This window comes from Carcharodon carcharias, chromosome 11 (assembly GCF_017639515.1).
Source record: "Carcharodon carcharias isolate sCarCar2 chromosome 11, sCarCar2.pri, whole genome shotgun sequence".
NCBI classification, from domain to species: domain Eukaryota; kingdom Metazoa; phylum Chordata; class Chondrichthyes; order Lamniformes; family Lamnidae; genus Carcharodon; species Carcharodon carcharias.
Genome location: NC_054477.1, coordinates 64,307,257 through 64,332,189, shown reverse-complemented (window position 1 = coordinate 64,332,189; position 24,933 = coordinate 64,307,257).

The following is a 24,933-nucleotide window of genomic DNA, read 5'->3' as shown; positions in this document are numbered from 1 at the left end:
GAGGTAAAGATAGGGTAAGTTTGTTTTTCCAAGCCTAAGAGGTAAAGTAAAGAATGATTTAATCAATTCTGGTAAGAAAGCATTTCTGAAGAGACTGGTTAAAACAATAGAGAGATCGAACGGAAGGAACACATTTAAGGAAATGCTGATGCTCATGTGAAGGGGTAACTGCTCAGATCTCCCAGAAGACAGCAGGTAGGTGGTCAGAACTCCAAAAAGACAGTGTGAGCAAGGCCAGACCTGAAGGCCCAGTTGCTGTCAGCCTCAAAGAACACCCCGAGGAAAAAAGGTACTGTGTGGTAAAAATTACTGGAATTCAATAGATTTTACAATCTATAAGGATAGTTGGTGAACAGGAAAGGGGAAGGTTAGCTCTGAGGGTAGTTAATTGGAGATCTTGTGAAACTGTTTTAAAGTACTGTTTACTGTGTAAAGTCATTCTTGTGTTTAAGTGTAATTATGTTTTTTCTTTTAATGTATGTTTGCTTTACTATAAAATCATCACATGTAGTTGGGGACATCATTTCCTGATTTTAGAATTGCTCCTCATATTATATAAATTGCAAAAACTGTTTTGGCAGCTGTTTCAAGTTTCCCTCTGGGATTTGAGCAGCTCAGCATTTCCCATCTGCTGTGGCATCACACCATCCCTCTATCCATGCTAATATGATCACCCAAACACAATGAACTCTTTTGTGTAGTAACCTTTTTTTGTGGCATCTTATCGAATAACTTTTGAAAATCCAAATACACTACATCTACTGGTTCCCCTTTATCCAAACTACTTGCTACATCCTCAAGAACTCTAATAAATTTGCCAGACACCTTATCCCTTTCACAAAACCATGCTGATTTTGCTTGATGGTATTATAATTTTCTAAATATCTTTCTACTATGTCCTTAATAATGGTTTCTAGAAATGTTTCAATGAAAGATGTTAGACTAACTTACATTTGGTTTCCTACTTTCTGTCTCCCTCCTTTCTTGAATAGTAGTACTACATTTGTGGTTTTCCAATCTGCTGGGGCCTTTCCAAAACCTAGGAAATATTGAAAGATTATAACCAATGCATTCGCTATCTCTGCAGTAATTTCCTTTAAGACCCTAGGATACAGGCTATCAGGTCCAAGGGACTTGTCTGCCTTTAGTCGCATTAGTTTTCCTAGTACTTTTTCCCTTGTGATCATTGTTTTAAGTTCTTCCTTCCCTCTCCCACCCTGCTTTTTACTAAACTTGTGATTTTTTGTGTCTTCTGCTATGAAGACAGTTAAAAAATACTTGTTCAAAGTCTCTATCATTTCCTTGTTTCCAATGTTTAATTGCCCAGTCTCACCGTCTAAGAGACTGATGTTTAATTTAGCTACTCTCTTCCTTTTTATGTACTTGTAGAAGCTTGTACTGTCTGTTTTTATATTTCTTGCAAGCTTTCTCTTACACTGCAATTTCTGCTCTTTTTCTACTCATCCATTGCTAGTCTCTAAAATTTGCACAAACTTCTAGCCTAGCACTGATCTTTGCTGCATTGTACAACTTTTCTTTCAAGTTGATGCCATCCTTAATTTCCTGAGTTAGCCATGGGTGGTGCTTCCTTCTTGTAGAGTCTTTCTTTCTCAATGGAATATACCTTTGTTGATAGTCATGAAATATCTCCTTACATATCTGCCGCTGCTTCTCTATCATACTTTTCAGCTTATTTTCCCAGTCCACTGTCACCAACTCTGTCTTCATACATTTGTAATTACCTTTATTTAAGTTTAAGACTCTAGTTTCGGACCCAAGTTTCTCATCTTTAAACTGAATGTGAAATTCTATCAAATTATGATCACTCTTGCTTAGAGGATCCATTACTATGAGATCATTAATTAATCCTGCCCCTTACACAATACCAGGTCTAAAATAGTCTGTTTCCTGTTTGGGCCCGGAATGTATTGTTCTAAGAAACTGTCCTGAAAACACTCAATGAACTCAACTTCAAGACTATCTTTGCCAATTTGATACATAAAATCTATATGAAGATTAAAATTGCTCACAATCATTACAAGCTCCCCATTATTTCTTGATTCACACTCTGTCCTACAGTGTAACTACTATTAGGGGGCTTATAAACTACTCTCACCAGCAACGCCTTTCCCCTGCTATTTCTTATCATTATTCTATAATCAGTTCTTTTGTCTCATTTTCATTCAATTTAAGAGAATTGTTCTCTTACAATTTTGTTACTTCTCCTTAAATATTTGCCATGCCACTTTGCTGTCTTAATTATTAACCTATTTTCCCATTCCATTTTAGCCAATCCTGCCTTGATACCTTAGTAATTGCCTTTATTTAAATCTGTACCACTAGTTTCAGAGCCACAGTTCTCACCCTCAAACTGAAAGTGAAGTTTTATCATCTTATGGACACTCTTACCTAGAAAATCCTTTACAGTGAGGTCACTAATTAATCCTGTCTCGTTACAAGTTATCAGGTGTAAATAGTCTTTTCCATGGTTGGTTCAAGAATATATTGTATGAAAATATGAATATACATATTAGGAGCAGGAGTAGGCCACTTGGCTCCTAGAGCTGCTTTTACCATTCAATGAGATCATGGCTGATCTGACTGTAACCTCCCACCTCCCCTGATAACCTTTCACCCCCTTGTTTATCAGGAATCTATCTACCTTTGCCTTAAAAACATGCAAAAACTCCCATTGCCTTTTGAGGAAGGGAGTTCCAAAGACTCACAGAGGAAAAAAAATTCTCATCATCTCTCTCTTAAGTGGGCAGCCACTTATTTTTAAACATTGACCCCTAGTTCTAGATTCCCCCACAAGAGGAAACACCCTTTCCACATCCACCCTGTCAAGACCACTCATGATCATACATGTTTCAATCAAGTCACTTCTTACTTTTCTAAACTCCAATGGATACAAGCCTAGCCTGTCCAACCTTTCCTCATAAGACAACCTGCCCATTCCTGGTATGAGTCTGGTAAACCTTCTCTTAACTGCTTCTAATGCAATTACACCCTTTCTTAAATAAGGAGACCAATACTTTTCACAGCACTCTGGTGGTCTCACCAATGTCCTGTGCAACTGAAGCATATCTTCCCTACTTTTATATTTAATTCCCCTCACAATAAACAATAACATTCTATCAGCTTTCCTAATTACTTGCTGTATCTGCATACCAAAATTTGTGATGCAAGTACTAGGGCACCCAGATTCATCTGCATTTCAGAGCTCTGCAGTCTCTCACCATTTAGATAATTAGCTTCTTTTTTATTCTTCCTGACAAAATGGACCATTTCACATTTTCCAACATTATACTCCATTTGCAAGATCTTTGCCCACTCACTTAACTTATCTATGTTCACTTGTAGCCTTCTTATATCCTCTTCACAACTTGCGTTCCTACCTCTCTTTGTATCATCAGCAAATTTAGCACCCAAACTTTTGGTCCCTTCATCCAAGTTGTTTATAAAAATTGTAAAATGTTGAGGTCCCAGCACTGATCACTGTGGCACTCCAGTTGTTATATCCTGCCAACCAGAAAAAGACCCATTTATGCCCACTCTCTGCTTCTTGTTAGCTAGCCAATCTTCTATCCATACCAATATGTTACCCACTGCACCATGATCTTTAATTTACCGCAATAACATTTGATGAAACACCTTGTCAAATGCCTTTTGGAAATCTAGGTACAGTACATCCAACGATTCCCCTTTATCCACAGTGCATGTGACTCCTTCAAAGAACTCCAATAAATTGGTTAAACATGATTTCCCTTTTCCAAAACCATGTTGACTCTGCTTGGTTTCCTTGAATTTTTCCAAGTGTCCTGCCATAACATTTCCAACATTTTCCCTCTGACAGATGTTAAGCTAACTGGCCTGTAGTTTCCTGCCTCTTTGAATAAAGGAGTTACACTTACTATTTTCCAATTCAATGGCACCTTCTCTGAATCCAGGGCATTTTGGAAACTGAAAACAAATGCATCAACTATCTCACCAGCCACTTCTTTTAAGACCCTAAGATGAAGTCTGTCAGGGCCCAGGACTTGTCACCTGCATTTCCAAGAACATGATAAGTACCACTTCCCTGGTAATTGTTATTTTCCTTTAAAAAATTGTAATTGTTCCAAGAACTGTTCACAATACATTCTATGAACTAATTCTCCAGGCTACTTTTGCCAATTTGATTAATCCAATCTATATGAAGGTTAAAATCTCCCACAATGAATACTTTTCTTACAAGTCTTCATTATTTCTCGATTTATATTCTGTCCTGCTGTGCAGCTACTGTCAGGAGGCTTATAAACAACTCCCACCAGTGACTTCTTTCCTTTACTATTTCTTATTGCCACCTAAATTGATTCCATGCTTTGATTTTCTGAACTAAGATCATTTCCCGCTACAGCACTGATCTCAATCTTGATTGACAGAATGACTATACCTCCTTTTCCTTTCTTCCTTCTCTTCTAAAATGTCAAATACCTTTGAATATTCAGTTCCTATTCTTAATAACTATGCAATCATGGGCAGAATCATCCCAGGTTTGCATTAAGTATGGTAACGTGAAATGGTGGCTTTTCACGCCGTATCATCCCAAACACACTGCATTAATGATGCATTCCTGGGAAACATGCCATTTCCATGGCAGGCAGGCTCTCAGTTGCCCACATGCCATCATCTTGCTGTTTCATTACGCCGGGTGCCATACTAAAAGTGCAGCCTCACGCATAACTGTGTTTCCAGCCCATTACTGCTGCAAAGAAGACATGGCCCTAAAAGGCAAAAAGACTGCAGCCTCCAAGTTGAATGGCATATCCATCAAGCACCTTTTTGATGCAGTGGAAGCTCAGTGTGATGTCCTCTACCCCCACTTTGGCCATAGGATGGGCAGCGACATCACCAATCTGGCTTGGAAGACAGTGGCAGCGGTGGTCAGTGCCAATGCCCTGCAAAAGAGGATAGCCACCTTGTGCCGCAAGAGGATGAATGATCTCCTCTGCTCTGCAAGGGTAAGTTGCTCTTCTTGTCATTCTCAACTCACACACTCACAAAACGATTACACATCCACAGGGTCCTCACTCACTGCCGGTTCAAGGGAATTCACCATTCACTCTCTCATACACACCTTCATTGTCCTCACCCCATCCATGGGATCACTCACCACCCACACATGCCAGGCATACTTATTATCTGGCCTGGTATGCGCCCTGCTTACACGTTCTCCATCTCTATTCATGCAGGACAAGCTGGCACACAACAAACGGGAGAGGTCGCAGAAGGTGGAGGAATGTCTGAAATCAAGGTCCTTACGGGTTTTGAAAATAGATCCATCCAGCTGGCCGGTGAGGATCTGGACCAGTCCTGTGCTGATGGTGAGGTCGGTGCTTCTCTACCAAGTGAAGATCCAGCAGTGGAACATCCATCAGACAACCATGCTGTGAGTGATGTGTCCTGTTTCACAGGCCAACGCCATGCACTAATTATCTCCCCTTGCTTTCACAGTCACATCTGCCAAACAGCCGACAGAGTCCATGACCCAGGGCCTCCAATCAAGCGAAGAAACCTCTGAGGAAGAAGCTGAAGACACCCTCCCTGAAGTCCCATCACAGAGCTCACCCACACCCTCCACCAGCACAGAGACACACTCCTCAGCGGGACCTACCTTTAGAGTAGCCTTGGGATCACAATCTGGCAAGCATGTCGTACTTTATGATCCACAGCAGGTGGTGGCAGGGACTTCCCAGGTGTCCGGCACTTGGAGGGCTGCTGGAGACAAGAGATTTGCTGAATCTGAGTCAGATGATGAACCTTTAGACAGTCATTCCTCAGTTGCTAGAGCTGCGAAGGCAAGCTCAGGAACATCAGCAAGGGATGTCTGTTGCACTTCTCAGATTGCAAGGCACGATGAAGGAGTCTGCTTGCCTTCAGGCTGAGGTGATAACGCTGACATGTCAATGCATCAAGGTCATCACTGGTAGGATGGCAGCCGCAATGGAGACCTGGACGTCGCTCCTGGACTGCTGCGTAGTCTGAACTCCATCGCCAATACCATAGTTGGCCAACATTGTGTATGTGAGATGGGTGTGGGGCAGCCCGATCTCAGTCTAACTACCCCTTCTCATCAAGGAGTCAGCCAGGAGGATCAGTAGGTGTACCCCCTGGGGTCATCCATTCAGATGTCTCCGGGAGTGTCCGGCTCATCTGAATCCCCTCTTCCTGTGACTTCAGCAACTCCAGCTCCATAGGCCGAGGAGGATGCCACTGCCACAGTGGGACCCCTAAAGCAGGCTGGGGCCCACCAGGTCTTGGCCCTCCAGCGGACGCCTGCCAAGGTCATCTACACTGACAGGGTGTAGCAGTCAGCAGGCTTCCTCCACCTCCACTGTGGATGTCTGGGGAGTACCAAGACATAATAGCAGGATTATGAAAGGTAAGGAGAATTAGCTGCACAGCCTGGGCACAGGTGTTAATCACTTGAACATAATATTCACTATTGTCAATAAACTCCCAAGGATGTCTCCCTACCTATGACTCCTTGTTCTTGTTCATGTCACTCAGAGGTGAAACCTTTCTGCACAAGATAAAGGCAGGTGTCTCAGTCCAGGGCCTCTTCCCTGTGCTTTGTGCAGCCTTCAGACCAAAGTGATGGCCCAACCTCACACTCACTGGACACATTACTGATGCCTCCACCTCAGTGGTGCTTGTCATTGCTGCCAGAATATCATGGGCAGGTGTTGCAGAGTTCCGTCATTCTCTGTGTGCCCTCAGCACCTTTAACGTGGGGCTGGCCCCCATTTCTTCAGAATCTGTGACCAGTGAAGCTGTGCTCCTGAAGGGGACAGGTGCTGAAGGTGAACAAAGGATCAGATGCTTTTAAAGTTTCATGACTGCGTCTCTATGATACGACCCTCGTCACAAAGAAGAAGCGAGTTGTCCTCAACTAGACATCCACAGAGGCTATGTGAAGATCTATGGAGTGTCCTCACTGCATGTTGTCATCATCCTCCTGCAATCAAGCGACTGTTAGGGCCTCCGCTGCATCTCCATTACAGGAGCATTATCACAGTGGTTATGTGCGCTGCCATAAGTCAGACTGGAGTCAAACAGTTCACAGATGCAATGTGAGGATCTATTGTGTCTCCTCACTGCATGTTATCATCCCCCACAAATCTAACAGCTATGAGGGCCTCCAACATGCGCTTGCCTCGTCTGGCCAGTGTGACAGCCTCATGGCCGTCATTGTCGCCTTTGAGGACTTCCTCACCCTCATCACCTTCGACATCCTCTTCATCGGAGGAGCCCTCCAACCCCTGCATCCTCTCTTCAGCCAGCTCCTCTCCCCTAGCAGCCCCAGCTTGTAAAGGGCACAGCAGGCAGCGACGATGATATGTGACACCCTATGTGGACTTTATTGCAGGCTCCACCAGACCATTCCAGGCACCGGAAGCTCATTTTCAGCAGCCCAATTTGGTTTGCTTCACCAAGTTGCAAGTTGCAGCATGAGCCTTGTTATCTCTTCTTTCTGCTGCAGTCTGAGGCCGCCCCACAGGTGTCATCAGCCACGTCCCCTGTGGGTAGCGCTTGTCCCCAAGGAATCATCCCTGCAGCTTCTGTGGACCAAGGAAGATGTTCAGGGATTTGTGACCGACTGAGAATGTGGGAGTTGCGCACACTCCTTGGATCCATGCGCAGAGCGGCAGGATGTCTGAGGTGGTCACACACCAGTTGCACATTCAGCGAATGGAATCCCTTGCGGTTGACATAGTTGACCGTGTGTTGCGATGGAGATCTGAGCGCCACATGAACACAGTTGATGGAACCCTGCACCTGTGAGAAATGCAAGGTTTGGGCAAATCCAATCACACTTGCATCCTGGCTGTCCTGGTCCCAGGCAAAATGCATAAATCTGTGTGCCCTCACGAAGATGGCATCAGTGAGCTCATGGATGCATTTGTGGGTGGAAGCTTGTGCTATCCCACAGAGGTCACCTATAGAGCCCTGAAAGGAGCCACTGGCATAGAAATTGAGCGCTGCGGTCACTGTCACAGCCACTGGCAGTGGATGCCCTCCATGTCCCTATAGCGTCAAATCCTGCAGCAGCTGGCAGATATGACTGACCAGTTCGCTAAACATGCGCAGTCTTCAGCGACACTGGTCCTCGGTAATCTGCAGGAATGACAGGTGGCATCTATAGACCCTGGGTGTTGCTAGGCACCAATCAGTGACGGCTCACTGTGGCTCCTTGGCAGTGAGTGCGGAGCCCCAGCTGCCACTTCTTTCTGAGGGTGCTGCTCCTCCCTCTGTGCCACCAGGCATTTCATTTGCTCATTTTTTCATCGCCTCCACTCTCATAAGCCACAAGGCATACAGCTAGTTCACCAGGCCCCATGATCCTGATGTACTCCTCCTGCAGAATGAAAGAGAGAGACACGTGGTTAGCATGGGTGTACTACGAACCTCTCTTGGTTAAGTCCGAAGGCCCCTTAACATATCCTGGAGAGTGCTGGCCACCACTTTGATGGCCAGAGATTAGTGTGCTGCATGGCTGCCCGTAACCCCACCCACCTCCGCCCCACTCCACCCGACCGATTGGCAATAGCTTTGCCCACTGGACTGCATGCTGTACCCTCAGCTCAGGAGGAGGCATTCTCCTAACCCACACTGTAAGGCTGCACTGTTAGCTTGAACCATGAGGGATACTGGTCCAAACTGGGATGATGACATTGCAAGGGACTGTGAGCACTTCCAACAGTGACAGCTCTATGGCCAACTTTAGTAAGGAGATTGTACAAAGTGCCCAGTCATCCAACTGTTCTGCTGTCCACTAAACTGCTCATTAGCTGCAGTCTGTGCCCGAGGGGTGAAAAGCTCTGGAACACTTTGATGCCTCTCCATCGCTTGAGTGGGCAGGTAAGCTAGAGGCCTTACTCCAATCATGTCATTGTGGCTGTGCCTGAACTGTCTCAGCTGCAGAGGAATGGTCACTTTATACAAGGTGCCTCTAATGCATGGCTGCTTCCCTTGCCTACGTAGCCCCACCTCACATGTGCTTGTGCGCTATTTTAACCGCAGGGCGGCCTTTGCCGCACTCTCCCACTAAGTTGCCTCAACAGCAGGGCGGCCTTTCCCCCCACCCCCAACCCCCCCAATGCGCCTCAAAATGGAAGTCCAACAGGTTTCCCCCATGAATGCTCTGCAATATTACCAAGCGCCCACCTCCGAATTCCCCTCAAAGTGCAGCCAGCCAAGTACACGCCTTTTATATGCTGTGGTGAAATACGTTGACGTGCAATCATGCTCCATCTGGGGATGAGTCTGGCGGGCTAACTTTATAATGATGTGCTGACGTATTACAATGAGGCTCCCACGTCCATTGGCGGGAAACGTGGCCTGCCATCGACATGCTGAGCAGACCATCGCAAGCTGGTTTCACGACGTCGTGAAACCGATTTTTGACCTTCTTGCCATATTTTCTGCTCACACCACCGAACGTGCCCAATGCCAGCAGGCAATGAAATTTCCACCACATGTCTCTGTAATGGCTATCATATTATACTCATGTATATGTGCGATCAATTCATCCTACAGCCATCATTTCTATGAATCAAAGTGGTGTCCACCAGGTTCCGCATACAACAGCTGCAGCACATCACCTGCCTTGCTATCTTTATTAATATGAATTATGCATGCATTCAGATGAACAGCCTTTAATTCTATCTTTTTTACCATTCTTCTCTACTCTGACCTTATTTGCTGGTGCACTCTTATGTTTGTGCACTCTGTCCCTTCTTGTCACACTCTGGTTATCATTATCCACATCACTACTCTACACAATTGCCTTGTCCTTTCTCTTAAACTTTTCAAATCTCCCCTCACATTAACCCCTAGATCAACTATTCAGGTGGTTTTCCTCCTTCCTGATGCATTGCAGTGTCCATAGCTCTGACAGTAGCTTATTAATTCACAGTCGAAGTTCTCCAAGCTGCAGACACTTACTGCAGATGTCTTTGCTGTGGATCACAGTGGTGTCCACCAGATTCCACCTGCAACATATCATCTGCCTTGCTACCTTTATTGCGTTTTAGTTAACTAATTAGATTTTAGGCTCAGAAATATCACTCAACTGTTATTTGTAGCTATATTAGGTAGTTTAACAAGTTAAGCTAAAAATTTAATGCAATACCTATCTCCCGAATATCAGTTTAACAGGATAAAATCTTAAAACTCACCAACCCATCACCTACTTGCTCACCCACTTAATGCCTTTGAACACTCACCAGCTATTGGAGGCTACAAGAAAGGCATAAAAAGTAGCACCTCTTTCCCCTTCTACCCCTACTTCCTGCCTGCACCAAATTCCCAAGCACCATGAAGCACTCTGTTCTCAGCTCATGCTGTGCTCCAACATTCTTTGCCTTTACTTTCTTCAGGGACATCTAGAAGCAGAAGGGTAGGGCATTCGAGTTCATAGTAATTGCCGAATACCCCAAAATAAGTTACTATAGATTTCACACATGTAATCCTGAGCGCTCCCCTCAAAAATGCAACTAGTAGTCGATTAGTATACAACTAGTCTGTGACCATCTGCAACTGATCCTGTAGGTCATGGTCTACTTTTGCAGCAGCTGCTCTGATGTATTTATCTTACTACAGACATTAAAAGATTATCCACTGTAGACCTTGCTTCTGACATTTGTGCAAAACCCACATACATAGTTACATTCAGATTTGTGCTTCCACAAGAGATTAGAATTTCAAAACAATAATTCAGATGCTTGAACAATACAGCCCAGGCAAAGTCTCATATTTTATCTTGTTTTGAATGCTTCACAATTTTTCTGTGTATTGGGGAATATGCATGGAGTTGTCAATGAGGGGGAAGACCATGGAGAATGCTGTAAGGGTGTCAACATTTTACCGAGCCAGTCAGTAGTTACTTTATGGACCTTCAACTGATGAACCCCATGGCTCTGCATTAACAGTTATGACAAATAACCCCTGCAGATATGTATCCACTATACTACAAGTGAACACCTACTGCACAATTACCATCCAACCATTCACCTCTCAATTTCCAAAATACAAAACCATTTCAGGAACACCGTCCATACAAAATGTAAATTAAGTGACAACTCAGTTTATTACTTAAGAGTGAGCTTTCTCACTTCTCCACCCTGTAGTTTGCACCAGTCCCAGGCAGCAGCTTTTGAGCATTTGGTTCTTTTACAAGCTGGCTGATGCATGAGTAATGGTAGACTGGTTCATCCCATTCAGCTGGCTCCTGAAACCATGGTGTCCATTGACCTCCATAATCACAGGCCTAAGATGTCTAGGCTATAGGTCCTCAACTTTAACAGTTGCCATTTGCAATCTGGCCTAATACACTTTCTAATAGAATTATACATAGAATCATAGAAAGCTTATAGCACAGAAGGAGGCCATGATGACCATGCTGGCTCTGCAAGAGCAACTCACTGAGTCCCACTCTCCTGCATTTTTTTTCTCTTCAGATATTTATCCGAATCATTTTTGAAATCCATGATTGAATCTGCCTCCACCAGAATTTCTGGCAGTGCATTCCAGATCCTAACCGCTTGCTGTGCAAAAAAAACTTTTCCTCATGTCATTGTTGCCTCTTTTGCCAATCATCTTAAATTGATGCCCTCTGGTGCTCGACCTTTCTGCCAATGGGAACAGTTCCTCAATATCTACTGCGTCCAGACCCCTCATGATTTTGAGTACCTCTGTGAAGTCTCTTCTCAACCTTCTCTTCTCCAAGGAGAACAGCCCCAACATCTCCAATCTATTCACATAACCGAAGGTCCTCAACCCTGGAACCATTCTTGTGAATCTTTTCTGCATCCTCTCTAATACTTTCACATCCTTCCTAAAGGGCGGTGCTAAGAACTGGATACAATGCTCCAGTTGAGGATGGACCAATGTTTCATACACATTTTTCATAACTTCCTTGCTCTTGTATTCTATGCCCCTACTTATAAAGCCCACAATCCCACATGCATTATTAACCACTTTCTCAATCTGTCCTGACAAATTCAATATATTGTGCACATCTATGACCAGGTCCCTCTGCTCCTGCACCCCTTTAGAACTGCACCCTTTGTTTTATACTGCCTCACCTCATTATTCCTATCAATGATTATCACATCTCACCTTAAATTTTATTTGCCACTTGTCTGCCTATTCTATCAGTCTATCTATGTCTCTTGAAGTTTATCACAATTCACAATGTTGCCAAGTTTAATGCAATCTGTAGAGTTTGAAATTGTGTCCAGTACACTCAAGCCATTAACTTATATCAAGGATCCTAACACCAACCCCTGAGGAATGCCAGCTTCCACCAGTCCAGAAAACAATGGCTCACAACTTATCTGTTTCCTGTCACTCAACTAATTTTGTATCTATGCTGCTACTGTCCCTTTTATTCCACAGAACCTAACTTTGCTAGTAAGCCTGTTATGTGGCATTTACCAAATGCCTTTTGGAAATGCATGTATACCACATCAACTACATTACCCTCATTAACCTTCTTTGTTACCTCATCAAAAATCTCATGCAAGTTAGTTAAACTTAATTTGCCCTTAACAAATCCACACTGGCTTTCCTAAATTAATCCATGTTTTCCCAAGTGACTGTTAATTTTGTCCTTATTAGTCATGTCTAAAAGCTTCCCATGACTGAGGATAAACTGACAGACCTGCAGTTGCTGGCTTATCCTTACACCCTTTTTTGAACAATGGTGTAACATTTCCAATTCTCTGACACCAAACCCATATCTAAGGAGAATTCCAAGATTACAGCCAGTGCCTCCACAATTTTCACTCTTACTTTCCTGGATTCATTTCATCTGGTCCTGATGAGTTATTAACATTAAGTGCAGCCAGCCTATCTAGTACATCCTCTTTATCAATTTTTAGCCCATCCAGAAAGACAAATACCTTGTCTTTCACTATGACTTGGGCAGCATCTTCTTCTTTGGTAAAGACAGGTGCAAAGTATTCCATGCCATGCCCTCTGCCTCCATATATAAGTTTCCTTTTAAGTCCCTAATGCAGCCCCATTCCTCCTTTTATCATCCTTTTACTATTGATATGCCCATTCAGAATGGAATACTGGTTGGAAAGTGAGATACACTCAGGGAACTCTTGCTCTTCCTGTCTGCTCCTCTCTGATTGCCTGGCAGTCATAAATTCTTATCTACCTGCACACACTTATGATGCAAGGTTACCTCATCTATAAATGTGCCATCCATGAAATTTACATTCTCTCAGATGTGGCACGGTGATGCAAGCCGCTGCTCAAGCTCCAAAACCCAGAGCTCAAGCTGCTGCAGCTGACAACAATTCCTGCACATGTGGCTGCCTAGGACATGAGAGGCATCCTGGAGTTCCCACATGGAATAGGATGCACCATCCAAGGGTCTGAGCTGTCTGCCCGAATCTATTTCATAGACTATTGAACTAATGACTGAAACAAATAAAGACTTAGCAGCTACTCACCAATCAGCTGCTTCTGTTAGGCTGACATCACTTTATTTGATAGGAAGGCTAACTGAAATGTTTTAATTTAACTTCTATTTACTAGTTACATTAGATTTTAATTTATTGAAAATTTCAGAACCTTTTAGTGTTATTATTCCTTCCTACTTAATTTTAACTTTAAACCCTGGATTTGATTAATTAATTGAACACTGATTATAAATTATCAAATAGGTTTTAATTTTATGCTAATTAATTGATCTAGCCTTACTATAAAGTTGATCAATTTAAATAAAGTTTTATTGAAATAAAAATTCAAGTCTTTGCACTCATCCCATGTGACTCCTTGTCCTGTGACATCACTTCCTGATACTTCCCTGCCTCTCACCATGCTTCCTCTCTCCTGCTGCGTTTTGATGTTCTGCCAGTGGAGGGGAGGATAAGGACACAAAGGTGTTGTCATCCAAGGAAACAGAAACATGATCCATGTTCAATCTATGCCTGCCCATGCCACTGGGCTTTGCTTCTGTATCCTCAATGAACTGCAGGAGAGCGTGTTCAAGGAGTTTATTGAGCTGACTGAAAACCCAGTCAATATGATTTCTCAGCCTGTACAAAGCAGAAGGGAAACTCAAATTCAGGGCTTGCACAAAAAGTCAATTAGCATGCCTAGAAGATGCCAGTATTACTGTCACTGAGCCAGTCATGCAGGGTCATGGTGAGGCCTCAACTCCAAGGGACTCTGAAGTGATCACAAGCTTCACGGGAACTGCAGAATTTTAATGCATCCATTAGGACACGCAGAATCAGGTTGTGGAAATTCTTTCATGGAATGTGTGTGCCACTGGCTAGACCATCTATTGCCCACGCCTACTTGCCCTTGAGAAATTAGTGGTAAGCTACCTCCTTGAACCACTGCCGACCATATAAAGTAGGAAAACGCAGTGCTGTTAGGAAGGGAGTTCCAGGATTTTGATCCAGCAACAGTAAAAGAACAGTGATATATTTCCAAGTCAGGATGGTGTGTGGCTTGGATGGGAACATGCAGGTGGTGGTGTTCCCATGTGTCTGCTTCCATTGTTCTAGTTGGTAGGGGTCATGAGTTTGGAAGGTGCTGTCAAGGGAGCCTTGGTGAGTTGCTGCAGTGTATTTCGTTTCTGGTACACACTGCTGCCACTGTATTGGTGGTGGAGAGAATGAATGTTAAGGTGGTGAATTAGATGTCTGTCAAGTGAGCCGCTTTGTCCTGGGTGGTGTTGAGTTTCTAGAGTATTGTTGGAGCTGTACTCATCCAAGCAAGTGGGGAGTATTCCATCATACTTTTGACTTGTGCCTTGTGGATGGTGGACAGTCTTTGGAGAGTCAGAAAGTGAGTTACTCATCACAGGATTCCCAGCCTTTGACCTGCTCTTGTAGCCACAATATTATATATGGCTAGTCCAGTTCAGTGTCTGGTCAATGGTAACCCCCAGGATGTTGATAGTAGGGAATTCAGTGATGCTAATGCCATTGAGTGTCAAGGGGTGATGATTAGATTCTCTCTTGTTGGGGGTGATAACTGCCTGGCACTTGTGTGGCATAAATGTTACTTGCCATTTATCAGCCTGATTAATGTCCAGGTCTTAAAGAGAAGTGCGAGAGGAGTCGGAAGTTGAAGAGAAGCTGGGAGAGCAGGGGTGACTGAGAGAGTTCGGTGAGGTGGGAACGAGGTGATCCTTTGAGTACCATGAGTACAGCTGGGTAAGCATTTACTACTTTTATTGCTTATAGTTTTAAGGTCTTATTTTGTGGTTCATCGTTTGTAGGGTCTATACTCTGTAACAACGAGGAGCAGGGAAGAAGGGCCCAAGAGTAATTGATATTAAGTATCTTCCAAAAGGTTTAATTTAATTTATAGGGGTAAGTCATGGCAGGAGAGCTCAAAGCCGTGGTGTGCTCCTCCTGCTCTATGTGGGAAGCCAGGCATATTTCCAGTGCCAGGGACCAGCATGTGTGCGGGCAGTGTCTCCAGCTGCAGCTCCTGGAAGCCCGGGTTTTGGAGCTAGAGCAGTGGCTGGGGACAGTGTGGAGCGAGGTGGAGAGTATCGTGGATAGCGCGTTTGGAGAGATGGCCATACCGCAGGCTAAGAGTCCACTGGCAAGAAGGGATGGGTGACCACCAGGCAAAGCAAGAGGACTAGGCAGGCAGTGCAGGAATCTCCTGCGGCTATTCCCCTGTATAACAGATATACTGCTTTGGATACTGTTGGGGGAAATGGCCTCTCAGTAGAAAGCAGCAACAACCAAATTCATTGCACCGCGGTTGCCTCTGCTACACAAGGGGGGAGTAAAAAGTGTGGGAATGCAATAGTTATAGGGGATTCAACTGTAAGGGGAATAGATAGGCATTTCTGTGGCTGCAAACGAGACTCCAGGATGGTATGTTGCCTCCCTGGTGCTGGGGTCAAGGATGTCTCAGAACAGCTAGAGGACATTCTGAAGGGGGAGGGTGAACAGCATGTGGTTGTGATACTATTGTCAGGGCCCATAGCCTTTGCAGTATCCAGTGCCCACAGCCATGTCTTGATATCATGTGGTGTGAATCAAGTCAGTTGAACACTTGCATCTGTGATGGGTGGGACCTCAGAAGGAGACCAGCTGGAGATGGTTGGGCCTAGGACACTACCCTGAGGAACTCCTGCAGTGATGTCCTCGAACTGAGATGTTTGACTTCCAACCACTGGACCAATTCCCATTGACTTAATTTGCTAAGGCTGCTTGATGTCACACAGGACAAATGTTGCCTTGATATCAAAAGCAGTCTCTCTCACCTCAACCCTTGAGTTCAGCTTTTTTGTCCGTGTTTGAACCAATGACTTCAGGAATGGCCTGGTGGAACTGAGTGTCAGTGAGCAGGTTATTGCTGAGTAAGTGTCACTTGATTATACAGCAACATCTTGCATCACTTTACTGATGATCAAGAGTATACTGATGGGGTGGTAATTAGTTGGGTTGGATTTCTCCTGCTTTTTGTGGGCAGGACAAGGCAATTGTCCACATTGTCAGGTAGATGCCAGTGTTATGGCTATACTGGAACAGCTAGGCTAGGGGCGCGGCAAGATCTGGAACACAAGTCTTCAGTATTGTTACCAGAATATTGTCAGGGCCCATAGCCTTTGCAGTATCCAGTGCCCACAGCCGTGTCTTGATATCATGTGGTGTGAATCAAGTCAGCTGAACACTAGCATCTGTGATGGGTGGGACCTCAGAAGGAGACCAAGACGGATCACTTACTTGGCACTCATGACTAAAGACAGTTGCAAATACTTCAGTTTTATCTTTTGCACTGATGTGCTGGGCTCTCCCATCATTGGGGCTGGGGATATTTATGGAGCTTTCTCCTGTTATTTGTTTAATTGTCCACCTCCATTCATGACTGGAGGTGACAGGACTGCAGAGCATAGTTTTGATCCATTGGTTGTGGGATTGGTTAGTTCTGTCTGTCTCATGCTTCACCTGCTGTTTGGCATGTAAGCAGTCCTGTGTTGTAGCTTCACCAGGTTGACACCTCATTTTTAGGTATGCCTGGTGCTGCTCCTGGCATCCCCTCCTGCACCCTTCATTGAACCTGGGTTGATCCCCTGGTTTGATGGTAATGTTAGAGTTGGGGATATGCCAGGCTATGAGGTTATAGATTGCAGTTGAATACTATTTTGCTGCTGCTGATGGCCCACAGCACTTCATGGATTCCCAATTTTGTGTTTCTGGATCTATTCTAAATCTATCCCATTCATCACGGTGGTAGTGCCACACAACGTGATGGAGGGTATTCTCAATGAGAAGTCGGTACTTTGTCTCCACAAGGACTGTGTAGTGGTCACTCCTACCAATATTATCATGGACAGATGCATCTGCAACAGGTCGATTGGTAAGAAAGAGGTCAAGTAGGTTTTACTCTCTTGTAGGTCCCCTCACCACCACAGGCCCAGTCTAGCAATTATGTCCTTTAGGATTGGGCCAGCTTAATTAGTAGTCAGATTACCAAGCCAATACTGGTGATGGACATTGAAGTCCCCCACCCAGAGCACTTTCTGTGCCCTTGCTACCCTCAGTGTTTCTTCCAATTGGTGTTCAATATTGAGGACTACTGATTCATCAGCTGAGGGTGTTGGGGGGTAAGCAGGTGCAGTATTTGGTAATCAGCAGGAGGATTATTTGCCCATGTTTGTCCTTGTACCTGTACCTGTATGTCAGCAACAAATCTGCTTCTCTCATGTTCCTTTTGGGCTGTAACTTAAAACCTGATGATCTCAATCCTGAACTTTATTTTTTTAATTTTTTTTAAAGAAAATCATGCTTTGCTTTCTTATAATTCTAATTTGTGCATGTTCAAGAATGAACATCAAGCTGCCTGTTAGTAAAAAAGGACAGCTGATCATTTATGACATACTTCATGGAGACCAGAGTCAATATTGAGAATTCCCAGGACTATTCCCACCCAATTGTAACTCTTTTGAGTTAGTGGTAACTCTTTTGAGTCCCAATTGTATACTGCTGCCTCTGCTGGTGATGATGGTGTGTGGAACATTGTCTGCATGGAATGATTTGATGAGTATGATTATGTCAGGCTGTTGCTTGACTCGTCTGTGGGACAGCTCTCCCAATTTTGGCACAGGCCCTCAGGTGTTTGTAAGGAAGAATTTTAGGGTTGACGGGGTCAACAATTCTGCCATTGTCATTTTCAGTTCCCAGGTTGACATCAGGTGGTCCATCCAGTTTCTTTTCTCTTTGACTTTATAGCAGTTTGGTACAACTGAGTGGCTTGCTAGGCAATTGCAGAGGACTGTTAAGACCCAGTCACATTGCTGAGGGTCTGGAGTCACATGCAGACCGGGTAAAGACGGCAATTTCCTTCCCTAAAGGATAATAGTGAACCAGGTGTGTTTTACGACAATCGACAATAGCTTCATGGTGATCATTACTGGGTCTAGCTTTTTAATTCCAGATATATTCATTAATTAATAAGTTGATGTGTGATGAAAGCTCCAAGGCATTCAGTCCAATGGCTTCAGCAATCTCTGTGTCGCAAATCTAGTTAGAGACTTAGGATATCAGAGACCCAAAAGAATGGTTCTCGGGATAAAGTTAGCACTTGGTATGGGATTTGCCATCTGTGACCAACAAAGAGAAGGAGAGGCCCAGAAATGCAAGGGGTTTGTTCACAGAATCACAGTTACAATGCAGAAGGAGGCCATTCAGCCCATCCAAATGAGCAATTCACTTTGTTCCATTCTCCCGTTTTCTCCCCATAACCCTGCACATCTTTCCTTTTCAGATAACAGTCTACTTCCCTTCTGTGTGCTTCAGTTGAACTTGCCTCCACCACACCCTCAGGCAATGCATTCCAGATCTTAACCATTCATTGCATGTAAGTTTATCCCCATGTTGCTTTTGCTTCTTTTGACATTTACTTTAAATCTGTGCTCCCTCATTCTTGACCCTTTCATGAGTGAGAATGGTTTCTCCCAATCTAGTCTGTCCAAACCCCTCATGACTTTGAATACCTCCATCAAATCTCCTCTCAGCCTTTTCTCCAAGCAAAATAGTCTCAGCTTCTCCAATCTATCTTCATAACTGAAGTTCTTTATCCTTGGAGCTATTTTCTTGAATCTTTTCTGCACTCTCTCTAATGCCGTCACATCCTTCCTAAAGTGCGGTGCCCAGAACTAGACACAATACCCTAACTAGTGTCTTATATAAGTTTAACATAACCTCCTTGCTCTTGTACTCTGTGCCCTTATTGATAAAGCCTAGGACACTGTCTGCTTTATTAACTGCTCTTTCCACCTGTCCTGCCACCTTCAATTACTTATACCCATATACACTCAGGTCCCTCTGCTCTTGCACCCGCCTTAGAATAGTACCCTTTATTTTATATTGTCTCTCCATGTTCTTCCTACCAAAATGAATCACTTCCCACCCATTTGCATTGAACTTCATCTGTCTCCTGTCTGCCCATTCCACCAACTTGTCTATGTCCTTTTGAAGTTCCACACTATTTTCCTTACAGTTCACAATGTTTCCAAGTATCGTATCATCTTCAAGCCTTGAAACTGTGCCTGTGCACCAAGGCCTAGATCATTAATATATATCAGGAAAAGCAAAGGTCCCAACATTGACCCCTGGGGAACTCCACTACAAACATTCCTCCAACTTGAAAAACATCCATTAACCACAACTTTGTTTGTCCTATTTTCTTTTCACCTCATTCTTTTTTATATTTATTATTTTCATGGGATGTGGGCATCACTGGCAAGGCCAGTATTTGTTACCCATCCCTAATTGCCCTTGGATTGAGCAGTTTGCTAGGCTAGATCAATGTCAACTACATTGCTTTGGGGGTCTGGAGTCACATGTTGGCCCAACCAGGTAAGGATAGCAGATTAAAACAAAAAAACTGCGGATGCTGGAAATCCAAAACAAAAACAGAATTACCTGGAAAAACTCAGCAGGTCGGGCAGCATCGGCGGAGAAGAAAAGAGTTGACGTTTCGAGTCCTCATGACCCTTCGACAAATGTTTCCAAGGGTCATGAGGACTCGAAACGTCAACTCTTTTCTTCTCCGCCGATGCCGCCAGACCTGCTGAGTTTTTCCAAGGATAGCAGATTTCCTTCCCTAAGGACAATGGTGAACTAGATGGGTTTTTACCACAATCACAATAGTTTCATGGTCATCATTACTGAGACTAGCTTTATTTTCCAGCTTTTTTATTAATTGAATTTTAATTCCACCATGGTGCGATTTGAACCCATGTCCCCATATTAGCCTGGGTTTCTGGATCACCAGTCCAGTAACACTACCACTACACCACCATCTCTCCATCTCTTCCAGGTGGAGCTATTTATTCTCCTTTTTTGACTTTCTAGTGCCTTCTGGTTGTTTGATGGAGATCTTTGTATATTATCCAGCATTTCTATTCCAGTTTTTTTTAAACATTTTGATTACATGCATTAAACTCATGAACTGCTTTGTAATAACAGTTAGCATAGCTGACTCTCGACTTATATCTATTATTCTCCTATTGTTTTTTCTTATTCAGAACCATTAATATCTTATTTATCTCCCAGTTTCTAGATTAGCTTTAGGATCAAGACCAAACATTAGCCTGGCTTTTCTCGTTTTGGAACTGCTTACTTCCTGCCGTTTCTATTTTTTAATTCTGGTTGTCAGTATTTACAGTTTTTTTTCATTCTATATAGCATAACTCATGCTGTGTTTATCTGTAGATTCAATTTTCATATCTTAAAATAATGATCAGTCAATGGTTGTAATCAGTGGTCATAATCACGTTATTGTTCATTGATGTTAACATTAGAATTGTGGGACAAAGACAGCAATCTCAAGTATGGGAAACCAGTAACAGAACCAAAATGGTTGTAATGCAAACATAGAGTCATAGACCTCTACAGCACAGAAAAAGGCCCTTCTGCTCATCGAGTCTGTGTCGGTCAAATAAGTACCTAACTATTCTAATCCCTTTTTCCAGCACTAGGCCCATAGCCTTGTATGCCATGGATATGCCATAAAAAGCAATATTATTCTGAGGGTCATTATGAGAGCAAAATGTAAGCACTGCTTCAAAGCCACAGTAGTCCCCAGCCAATGCATCTGATTGTACAAATCCAGATGGCACAGTGGGTTCGCACACACTCCTGTTGCCTATGTGGTCTGGATTTGAATCCATGTAAGAATTATATGGGTTTAAGGGCTCTTGTTAAGGATCCAAGATGTAATATGTTTGGCTGGTAGCAATGTAGTCACCAATGTACAAAGCTATTCACAATTGTCAGTAACTGAGGGTAAATTTTCCAATTGCCATTGACGGTGGTGTGGACTGGGATGGGCACTGAGGAAGACCTTCATCTATTCTAGGCAATCTTAAGGCAGGTCTCAGAAGTTCTTTCCAAAAAAAAAGTGACACATATGAACATACAAACTATAAGCAGGAATAGGCAACTCAACCCTTCAAACCTGCTCCACCATTCAATAAGATCATGACTGATCTGATTGTAACCTCCCACCTACCCCTGATAACCTTTCAGCCCCTTGTTAATCAAGAATCTATATAGCTCTGCCTTAAAAATACTCCCCTCCCTTTTAATATGAAAATATACTTCAGTTAGGTCAATATTAGGACATGTGGAATTTCCCATTAATCAGAAAACATAGTTGACACAATAAAGTACAACTGTAAGTGGTTATTGGATGTGGGTCATATTTTTTGACCCACAGTGACAGTATATGTTTTGTGTTCCCCAGAACCTAACCTAATACTCCTATGTTTTGTCCCACGGTTAGCTGCTGAGTTTCAGTGCACAACTCTTAGGATCGAGATGGTTCCCTTCCTCTATATTGTGTCACAAGTCCTTGCAGCTGGCTTCAGCATTTCCATTCTTGTGGTAGCACCCTGTTCCTGCTTATCTTCTGGTATGTCTATATCAATTGTGCAAGATTGTTCCATTGTATGATCGTCAGGGTGTTTAATTGTATTGGATGCTGGTTATCAACTGGGAACTCACCTGTACTCATATATAGGAGCACACTTAAAGACGGAATGTTGGTTGGAGATGTATGGTGTGCAATGTATGTCTCTGTCAATGAAAGTTTGTAAGTATATAACTATAAAGACTAGGTTTTGCTTCTATTTTCCATTGCTTGGCTATCTGAATTCTAACAAGGATAAGTGGTAGCACCAGATGTGGCATTTGCCTGAGAACGAGCAGATCATTATGACTATTCCCAGTATGTTTCTGCTGCCTGGATACTCACCATTTTCATCACAACACCTCTTCTGTGGAAGCAGACCTGTGAATAGAAATAAATTCTATAATCCTGCCTCAAGGTTATCACAATCTGATCCCTGAGGGTGTTTAAGCTGGGGAAAAAAAATAAGCCTCTAGTCAAGGATGCATTAACACATGGAGCTACCCACCTGTATCCAGGACCCCAATAGGGACAACAGGCCATGCTCAATAGGCAGCTCAAGGAGTTTAGCCTCCCTTGAATGGATTGTAGAGGGGCAGGTTGTGCACAGGGTGCAGAGGGGCCCCAAATAGCCTAGATCCCAAGAATTATTAAGTCAGCTCTGTCTCTATAGCAGCAGTTGGAGCAATTATGCACCACTTGGTTTCAGACAGCTGCCACTAGGAGCTCTGTTGAATATGCCAATGGAGTTAACACTTGCTCCATAATAATGTGCAGTTACAATAAATGATCACTCATGACGACACAGATAGAAAAGAACAAACAGCTGAGTGGCAACCTAAGTAATTGAGTTCACAGTTCTGGCATTATTTAATATAACAGATAGAAAGTCTGGGCCATCTTTACTGAATAACTAATTTGAGAGGCTATTTAGGATCAAAAGTTAATTAGTGCCATTGCTGAAAAATTAACAAACATCACAAGATATGTAAGGATGAGGAAACCTATTCAGCTTACTTTTGCTTCTCCATCCAACAAGCTCCTCCAATTAAGTTTCCCTAACATATCATTTCAACTTTTTCTTCTTAACATCCTGCCTGGACACCTTCCAGCTGTTAATCGCTCTTTATGTGAAGATGAATCTCCTGACATCAATTCTAAATTTCCCTTTCACTAGTTTTAAATACTTTGATTATGTTATTGTTAAGATGTTGCTCTTTTATTTTGCATAGTGCTGTCACGTTACAATGGAGCAATTCACTCCTCCTGCATCTAGAGTAATGTGTACAGATGGGATCTTAAAATAAAAGTCAAAAATGTTAGAGAATAAAAAGAGGACTGGACAATGTTTCACTACACTCAGTTCTCTAGAGTCCTCAGCAATTTAAAGGCAGGTGCCACAAAGGACTCAAAAATACAAATGGGAGAAAAATAAATCAAATAAATTAATGATGCTCCTAAAGGAATCCAACAATTTTCTTTTAAAAAGTGTGATAGATCTTTGTCTTCCTGGATTATCCGTTAACAACATGTTCTTTCCAGATGTCGCTTTAATTAAGCACCCAAACTTTTTTGCATAAAAAGTAATCCTAACTACACTGCCTCACTTTAACAATTGAGCAGCAACGCATATTTCATAGTTGTGAAATTTTCAATGCTCCCCTTATCATGATATGTCACTAACAATTTATTTAATGTAGCTGTATTAATATTACTATTCAGATTACAAGTCATCTCATGAGGTAAATTTCACAATCTGTTGGGCTTTTTGCTTTTATTCTTTCATAGGCAAATTATTTTCCTTTTTCCACAGACAGAGAGAGTTTAGTAAATATCTGATTGATGCACTGTTTCCTTTCAGAAATGGAGACCCTATGGTGGAATTTAATGCCCTCTGCTGTAGTTAGTTTGGTAGTGGGGGGAGGGGGCATTTAATCAGGCAGGAAGATGGCGGGTACAGACACCACCACCCACCCACCTCCACACCGATTAGGTCCATGGTAGGAAGAATGTGGACAGCTTTCCCGCATTGCCACCATTTGAGGCCCTTAACCCTAAGTGGGCAAGTAATGCCTACTTTAGGGCCTCATGCCACCACTGCTGGTAATAACCCAGCACAGAGTCATGAGGGGTGCTTGTAGGGTTCTGAGGGGGTTGGGTGGGTCACTCATTCAAAGACATTCAGTGCCTGATCAAGGGAGCCTGCATCAGGAAAGGAAGCCCTGATGCCCTTGCTGCCAGCCCCCATCCCACTTGACACCACCCCATTGCGCCTACCCGCCCCCCCACCCCCCACAACCCCCACCAGCACTCACCTTGTGGCCTTGGATCCAGCAACAATATTAGGCCTCAACGGGGGTGGGGGGTCTCGTACTGGCGCAACCACTGCTTCCCCATTGGCACTGCCATTGATTGGCTGGAAGCTCCTGGTGAGACTTACACTCTGGGGTCTCGATCCAGCAAGTAAAGTTCTCATCACATGAGTGCCAAGCAATGACCATCTCCATCGAGAGAGAATTTAACCATCTCCCCTTGACATTCATAACATCGCTGATTCCCCCTCGATCAACATCCTGAGGGTTACCATTGACCAGAAACTGAACTGGACCGACTATATAAATACTGTGGCCAAAAGTGCAGGTTAGAAGCTGGGATTTCTGTGACGGGTAGCTCACCTCCTGACTCCCTAAAACCTGATCACCATCTACAAGGCACAAGTCAGGGGTGTGATGAAATTCTCTCTATTTGCCAGGATGAGTGCAGCTCCAACAACACTCAAGAAGCTTGATCCCATCTAGGACAAAGCAGCCCACTTGGTTGGCACTCAATCCACCACATTAAACATTCACTCCCTCCACCACCAACACACAGTGGCAGCAGTGTACCATCTACAAGATGCACTGCTACAAATCACCAAGGCTCCTTCAGCAGAACCTTCCAGACACACAATCTCTACCACCTAGAAGTACAAGGGCAGCA